This window comes from Gracilinanus agilis, chromosome 2 (assembly GCF_016433145.1).
Source record: "Gracilinanus agilis isolate LMUSP501 chromosome 2, AgileGrace, whole genome shotgun sequence".
Classification (NCBI taxonomy): Eukaryota; Metazoa; Chordata; class Mammalia; order Didelphimorphia; family Didelphidae; genus Gracilinanus; species Gracilinanus agilis.
Window position 1 is genome coordinate 59,988,103 of NC_058131.1, and position 8,566 is coordinate 59,996,668.

At 40.4% G+C, this 8,566-nt stretch overlaps 1 protein-coding gene across 1 annotated transcript in view; it reads left to right on the plus strand.

Moving 5' to 3' along the window:
- Window positions 1-4,551: 4,551 nt before the first annotated feature.
- The window catches only part of MBTPS1 (membrane bound transcription factor peptidase, site 1), an 88,472-nt gene continuing 84,457 nt past the window's right edge, over window positions 4,552-8,566 (plus strand). The window contains exon 1 of the mRNA XM_044663205.1: window positions 4,552-4,687. The gene's annotated coding sequence lies outside the window, so the exon portion shown is untranslated. The remainder of the gene's footprint in view (window positions 4,688-8,566) is intronic.

Sequence of the window (8,566 nt, forward strand, 5' to 3'; positions counted from 1 at the left end):
TTTTTCATGTAAGCTATTGGAAAAACTATGTCAGTGAGTCAGTATTGTACTATGAACCAAGATGAACTGAAATTGAAATGTATTCTCAATTTGATTTGTTGGGTCTTTTCATTTTAAATTTTCTTGTTTTGTGAGTGGTCATGTGTTTTCCTTTGAAGAATTATAATTTCAAAAAAAATAACTGGAAAAGGTGTGTTTAAAGAATTATTTTGAAGCTAAAAATGCCTGGTTTAGTTCGTAGCTGTAGAAATCCAACTACCTACATGTATTGTATTACATAGATGTTGTAGTTTGAATCTCTTCTGATGAAAATGCTGCTTTCCATCCAAGAAAAGAATTGTATTAGAGAAGTTTGACAGTTGATCATTTTTAGAAAATGGTGAGATCTATATGAACAACTTTATAATTAATGGGCAAATCAGTTTTTAAAAGATATGCTAAATTTTAAAAGAAATGCTTTGAGTGGGAGCTTCATGGGATTTAAAAAAGCATTTAAATCCTTTTCTTTACAAAAGACAAACCTCTCAAGTTTTGTGACCCTAATATTTCTCCACAGTCTAGTAGTATAATTTATTACTTTCTGTTAAGTTCTTACTTACTATGGAGCTAGTCCATTGCAAAAATATATCATAAAGTATCTCAAGCATTTTTTAATTTATACAATTCTTTTGGATAATACACTGATTTTCAGTGTGATCTTTTTCTTTTTACTGAAAATTTGCCCTTTAGAAAGAAAATTATCTCACAGTTTTCTATGTGATAATCAGTTCCAACAGCATTTATTGGTATAAACACAATTGTTTGCCGAGGTAATTAAAATGTGGAGTAAATTATGTGTGTAATACTATGTATTGTATCTGACAAAATAACAGATTTAGAAGTGTATTCTTAGTTTGTGCAATGAATGTAATGAATAAAAGGAATAATTGTGTTGGAGTAAAAATGACTAACCTGTTTAGACAGAGTTAGTTCTGAAATATAATGTGTGTGATGTTTTTGGTTTAGATCATAGTATCTTATTTGAAAACTCTCTTGTGAAAACCATCTAGTGCTGTCAAAACTGTGAAGCTTTATACAAATGTAAGGTATTGTTATTATTTACATATTGATAATTCAGCATTTAATTTTGTGATCCCATTGCAAATATATTGAGTATTCATAAGCCTGGTAAAATTATTTAAGAATCATGACTTTTGTGGAATTGTTTTCTCATGAAGCAATATGCAATTAAGTACACTCATATATATGCATATATATATATAAAATTATTTATAAATCATGACTCTTGTGGAATTGTTTTTTCATGAAATAATATATAAGTACACATAAGTATATATGCATATATAGGCAAAAGGTCATATAGCTGCTGTACAGGGTAATCATTGTTACCTCTGACTCCTCTTCTCCTGCTATTTACCCTTCTCAGATTCTCCAATTATTCCCTCTGTCCAGCTTGGTCTTTTTCTATAGGCTAAATGAAGAAGAATAAATGGAACAAGGTGGAATCTTTTTACTTCTTAGTTACTACTGGCAAAAAGTACCAAGTGGGCAGCTGGGTAGCTCAGTGGAGTGAGAGTCAGGCCTAGAGACAAGAGGTCCTAGGTTCAAACGCGGCCTCAGCCATTTCCCAGCTGTGTGACCCTGGGCAAGTCACTTGACCCCCATTGCCCACCCTTACCAATCTTCCACCTGTGAGACAATACACCGAAGTACAAGGGTTTAAAAAAAAAAAAGTACCAAGTATTTATTTACTAAGCACCTGTCATGGGCCAGTTGCTGTTCTAGGTGCTGGGGGTAAAAAGGCAAAAAGTGAAAGTCATTGCCCTCAAGGAATTTATATTTTATTTGAAAAGCTATATCCACATACAAGGTGCCCCAAAAGTCTATTTGCGGTTCAGAAACTTTGAAACTATACTAAGACTTTTAGAGTACTGTGTAAGTATGCATAAAATAAATATAAGGTACTTTTTTTGGTGGGGAGAGGATTGTAAGTATATGTTATCTTCTGGGCATGGAGGACAACCTACTAGAAGAGATTGGAGTTGTGGAATGTTGTTTGTAAAGAACAGAAAAGTGGCCAGCTTGCCTGGATCACAGAGTCCTTGGGAGAAAGTATATAATAAATCTCTAATGGTAGGCTGGAGCTGGTTTTTGAAGGGCTTTAAATGCCAAACAGAGGAATTAATATTTGATTCTTGAGATAAAAAAGTTAGCCACTAGAGTTTTTTGAGCAGAGGGGTGACCTGGTCAGAACTGTGCATTAGGATAGAAGCTGGGGGGAGGAAGGATTGGTGACAGGAGAGATGAGGCAGGGAAGTAAATGATAAGTTTATTGCAATGATTCAAGCCAGCAACGATGTGAACTTGAATGAGGGTGATGGCTTGGCTGTGAGTGGACAAGAAGGATGGAAACATTTTGTCAAATCCACAACTGGCACTGGATTGGATATGTAGGGTGAGAGAACGAGAAATTGCATGGGATTGGAAGAATGGTAACCTTCAGAGAAACAGGGAAGGGGAGGGCAAGTTTTAGGGGAAAGTTATCATTTCTGTTTGGAATATTTTGAGTTCCAAGTGACATTCAATTGGAAACAATCATAATGTAGGACTAGATATCAGGAGAGATGATGGCTGGCTATATATGATCTGGGGTTCATGGGTGCAGAGATGTTTGAATATAACAGAACTGAACCCATGGATACTGATGAAATCAGTAAAGAGATGAGAGCGTAGGACACAGCTTTGGGTTATACAAATTAGGAAGCAGCTTATGGATGACAACATAGCAGACCAAAAGTAGAGGCTTGGATGGGAGAACCAAGAGAAGAATGGTATCATGATACTGGAGTTGACCAATAAAATATAGAAGTGGATATAAGTAGACAGCTTTTTTTAGGAAGATGGTTAAGAAATGGAGGGCAGAACCCTCATGGTACCATGCACATAGTGACAAGAGGAAAGTGATAAGAATCTCTTCCAGAGTGTATAAAGAAAAACAACTGGTTGAAACACCAAAACTAGGTGGGAGCAGAAGAATCTCAGTCCTGGAATCTGGAAGTCCTGAATTCAAATGTGACATGACAAAACAAGCTTAGTGATCCTAGGCAAGTCACTTAACCTCTATTTTTCTCTGTTTCTTCATCTGTAACATGGGGATAATAATAGTGTCCTCCTCTTAGGCTTGTGATGAGATTCCTTTAGCCCACATGCAAACTCACAGTATTCCTCACTTAGCAGTCATTGCCCTGGCTTCTCAGTCTTCCTACTAACCACAGTTTTACTGGAGCCCCTACCTGAAAGGCCAATACAGAATAATGCTTTAAGAAAAACTTGATTATTGACACCTGTATCCCAAAATAGGGATACTTATTTATCAGGGTTCAGGCTACCAAATTCAGAAACAGGACTATCAGGACAGTGCCACTGGGTAAGAATGCCTATCAGGTCCTGGAAAGGTAGGAGAGTGTTAGGTTCTTAAGGGCTAGCTCTGAATAATTCACTGGTTGTGAGGTTTAAGGAGGATAGGATGGGTGGGTGGGGGGGGAAGATTTCCTGACTTTTTCTTCAAATATTTTGATAATTATTTCAATAAAATAGCTTCTTTTATAATCACATATGCTTTATGCCTTTAAAAACATTGAGAGAATGGCTCCATAGGCTTCACCATTCAGCCTGAGTGGAGAAGAAATTAACGTTGACTTTACCAAAAAAAATTAAGCCATGATTTAATTAGAATCAGGCACTTGACCTAACCCAGAAACAGAGCAGCTAGGTAGCTCAGTGTGATAGGGCCTGGCAGTAAGATTCACTTTATTGAGTTCAAATCTGTCCTCAGACAACTTACTAGCTGTATGAACCTGGGCAAGTCACTTCACTCTGCTTCAGTTACCTCATTATCAAATATCAAATCGCTGCCAAGAGAACCCCAAATGAGGTCATGAAGAGTGTGAAACTAACGAATTCAGAAGTGCTCTGCAAACACAAATGATTAATAAATAGCTCGACACGGATTATGGGAAAATATAAAATTAGGACTCATTTTGGCCGCATTTTACTAGGCTAACAATAACACCTAGCATTGATATAGCGCTTTAAAAGGTTTGCAAAGCGCTTTACCTATATTCTCTCATTTGGGGGTTCTAGAAAATGTCGATAATTGGTGCAGTTTTCAAATTCGATTAATTCTTTCAACCAAGGATTTTTATAAGCTTCAGAGCACTGCATAATGAATACTAGGGCGACGTTCCAGACTGGGTACTCGCCTTCCCGGAGCTCAGAAAACAGACAGCAAATTGCTGCTTCCAGCTGAGCCGAGGGCAGGCTACGCGAACTCAGCCCACATCTCGCTTTTTGAATCAACTCTCCGTCAGCAACTCCAAGCATCGCGAGAACCTGCCCTGCCCTCTGGGCCTCGCTCTGACCCTTGGCTCTCGCGCACCGTATGGCGCATGTTAGGCGGAGCCTGGAAGCCGCCGCCACTTGCTTTGCCGGCTGTCTCCAAGTTTCCCCGGTCCTTCGGAGCCTCTCGCGAGACTTGATGGTAAACAGTTTTCCCCTCTTCCCCCCACTCCCACACCGTGGAGGACCGAGGTGTGTACGCCGCCGCCGCTGCCGCCGCGGTTCCGTTACCCCGGGGTCGGGGGGACGGGGCTTAAAGGGGCCGTTCCCTCCCCGGCCCGAGGAGCAGGTATGTCTGCCCCACCGGGCCCCGGATCTTGGTGCCTGCAACCACAGCAGCCTTCTAGCGGAGCCTCCTTGGGGGGCTCCGGCAGCTGAGGCCCTCGTGGTCCCTGCTGGAGCCGCTCGGCCTCGGGCTCGGCTCCATTGGAGGCCGGGGAACACCCCATCAGTCAGGGAGGGCCAAGGCTTCTCCTCCCCTACCACCTCCCCCGGCCGCAGCAGAGGGGAGATCCCAGGGCATGAGGCCGGGGAGAAGGGGTGAGGGGCGTGGAGAGGAGCTCTGGCCCGGGCCGGCGTGGTCAGGTCCGGGCCTCCGCCGCTGGCGAGCTGGCTGACCCCGGGCTAGGAAGCCCCTCAATGTTCTTCTCTGTAAAATAGTATTCTGATAGCGCCTGACTCCTAGGCAGCGTTTGGAAGGCGCCTGACAAGCCTTCAAGTGATGCATAAGTATTAACAATCCTCGTTGTTATCGTTGTTATTATTAACTATGTCCATTTAACAGCGAGATCCTGGGTACCCCCTCTAAGACCATATCAAATGGGGAAATGTGGGTAAAGCTTTTTCCTCTCCTGAAAGCGGGAGTTCTGGCTTAACCTCTTTTCAGGCATCAGGTAATGAAGAATCCAGCTTCACACTCTTTATCTTGATGGGCAAGTCGGGTAACCTCCCTGAGTCTCAGTTTCCTCATCATAAAAAATAAGGATAATAATCACACCTACTTCCAAGGGATATTGTGGGGATGGAGAGCGTTAAAAAAATTTCAGATTTCTCTTTAAAAAATTGTCTTTGATCAAACCCGGCCTCAGCCACTTCCCAGCTGTGTGACCCTGGGCAAGTCACTTGACCCCCATTGCCCACCCTTACCAATCTTCCACCTATGAGACAATACACCGAAGTACAAGGGTTTAAAAAAAAAAAAAAGTAAAAAAAAATTGTCTTTGAACGGGAAGGTCCTGGGCCCAAATCTGGCCGCAGAGGCGTCCTAGCTGTGGGGCCCTGGGCAAGTCACTTAACTCCGATTGCCTAGCTGTTCTTCTGCCTTGAAACCAACAATGCACAGTATTCATTCTAAGACAGAACTTAAAAGTACTTTTGTTTTTTTGTTTTTTTAATGCAAAGCAGTTTGCAAACCTTGTATCACCAGGTAAAATGTGTGCTCTTAATTTCTGTCTTGGGCACCTTTGGCCAGTGCTTACACACTTGGCTGCCAGCTCTGTGCATTTTCTCTTGCTTTCCTCCATGTGTAGAACTCACTCCCTCTTCATCCTTGCCTCTTGGCTTTCCTGGTTCCTAGAATCCCACTTTGTATAAGAAGCCTCTCCCAACTGCTTAATGGTAGTGCTGCTTCTGAGCTTCTTTCTCATATATTTTTCTTTGTCTTGTTTGTGCTTGTCTCCACCATTAGATTCTGAGCTCCTGCAGGGCAGGGACTGCTTTTTGCCTTTGTGTCCTCAGTGCTTAACCCAGTATCTGGCACTTAGTAGAGGGTTAATAGGGACCCCTTGGAATAGTGGCTGAATGTCAGCTTCTTTCCCTCAGGCTTAATGAAGCTGCCACACCAGTCAGTTTCCAGGTCCCTCTTGTCTTTCCCCAGAGCTGAACAATGTGGAGGCATAGAATTTTTGGCACTCTGTGGTCCTAGGAAGAGCAAGTTTCTGCCCAGAACCTGGATTAATCCAGGGAGCTAGTCCTGAATGAGAGCTGTAGGGTTAGGAATTGGCCTTCTCTGTTGTTAATTCATCAAATTGTTACCTTACATAGGGTTCTTTGGATCTTGGTCTATGGGGACAGCTGGAATTGCTTTATTTCATGTGCTTAATTCCCATTTTGGTGAAGTTTTTGAGGTCCAGAGAGAGATTGTATGACCTGGAAGTGTTAGCACCATATCTTTTTTTTTTCCATTTAATAATTTTTATTTTTTAGAAAAGTTAACATGGTTACGTGATTCATGCTCTTACTTTCCCCTTCACCCCCCTCTCCTCCCCTCCACCCCACAGCCGATATGCATTTCCACTGGTTTTGACATGTGTCATTGATCAAGACCTATTTCCAAATTGTTGATAGTTACATTGTGTTGCATTGTTGTGGTAGTTTTGAGTCTACATCTCCAATCATGTCCACCTCAACCCATGTGTTCAAGCAGTTGCTTTTCTTCTATTTCCACTCCTGTAGTTCTTCCTCTGAATGTGGGTAGCATTCTTTACCATAAGTCCCTCAGAACTGTCCTGGGGTCATTGCATTGATGCCAGTACAGAAGTCCATTACATTCTATTTTACCACAGTATATTGGTCTCTGTGTACAATGTTCTTCTGGCTCTGCTCCTTTCACTCTGCATCAATTCCTGGAGGTCTTTCTAGTCCACATGGAATTCCTCCAGTTTATTATTCCTTTGAGCACAATAGTATTCCATCACCAGCATATACCACAATTTGTTCAGCCATTCCCCAATTGAAGGGCATACCCTCATATTCCAGTTTTTTGCCACCACAAAAAGCACAGCTATAAATATTTTTGTACAAGTCTGTTTATCTATGATCTCTTTGGGGTAAAACCCCAACAATGGTATGGCTGGATCAAAGGGCAGGCATTCTTTTACAGCCCTTTGAGCATAGTTCCATATTGCCATCAAGAATGGTTGGATCAGTTCACAACTCCACCAGCAATGCATTAATGTCCCAATTTTGCCACATCCCCATCAACATTCACTGCTCTCCCCTTCTCTCATTTTAGCCAATCTTCTAGGTGAGAGGTGATACCTCAGAGTTGTTTTGATTTGCATTTCTCTAATTATTAGAGATTTAGAGCACTTTCTCATGTGCTTATTGATACTTTTGATTTCTTTACCTGAAAATTACCTATTCATGTCCCTTGCCCATTTATCGATTGGGGGATGGCTTGATTTTTTTATACAATTGATTTAACTCCTTGTATATTTGAGTAATTAGACCCCTGTCAGAGTTTTTTGTTATAAAGATTTTTTTCCCAATTTGTTGTTTCCCTTCTGATTTTGTTTGCATTGTTTTTGTTTGAACAAAAGCTTTTTAATTTAATATAATCAAAATTATTTACTTTACATTTTGTAATTTTCTCTAACTCTTGCTTGGTTTTAAAATCTTTCCTTTCCCAGAGATCTTACAGGTATACTATTCTGTGTTCACTTAATTTTTTTATAGTTTCCCTCTTTATATTCAAGTCATTTACCCATTCTGAATTTATCTTGGTGTAGAGTGTGAGATGTTGATCCAAACCTAATCTCTCCCACATTGTTTTCCAAATTTCCCAGCAGTTTTTTTCAAATAGTGGATTTTTGTCCCAAAAGTTGGGCTCTTTTGGGTTTATCATACACTGTCTTGCTGATGTCACTTACCCCAAGTCTATTCCACTGATCCTCCCTTCTGTCTCTTAGCCAATACCATACCGTTTTGATGACCGCTGCTTTATAGTATAGTTTAATATCTGGTACTGCTAAGCCACCTTCCTTCACATTTTTTTTTATTATTTCCCTTGATGTTCTTGATTTTTTGTTATTCTAAATGAACTTTGTTATAGTTTTTTCTAATTCAGTGAAAAAGTTTTTTGGTAGTTTGATAGGTATGGCGCTAAATAGGTAAATTAATTTTGGTAGAATGGTCATTTTTATTATGTTAGCTCGTCCTACCCTGGAGCAATCAATGTTTTTCCAATTGTTTAGATCCAGTTTTATTTGTTTGGAAAGTGTTTTGTAGTTGTTTTTGTATAATTGCTGTGTTTGTTTTGGTAGATAGATTCCTAAGTATTTTATATTGTCTAGGGTGATTTTAAATGGTGTTTCTCTTTCTACCTCTTGCTGCTCTAATGTGTTGGAAATATATAGAAATGCTGATGATTTATGTGCATTTATTTTGT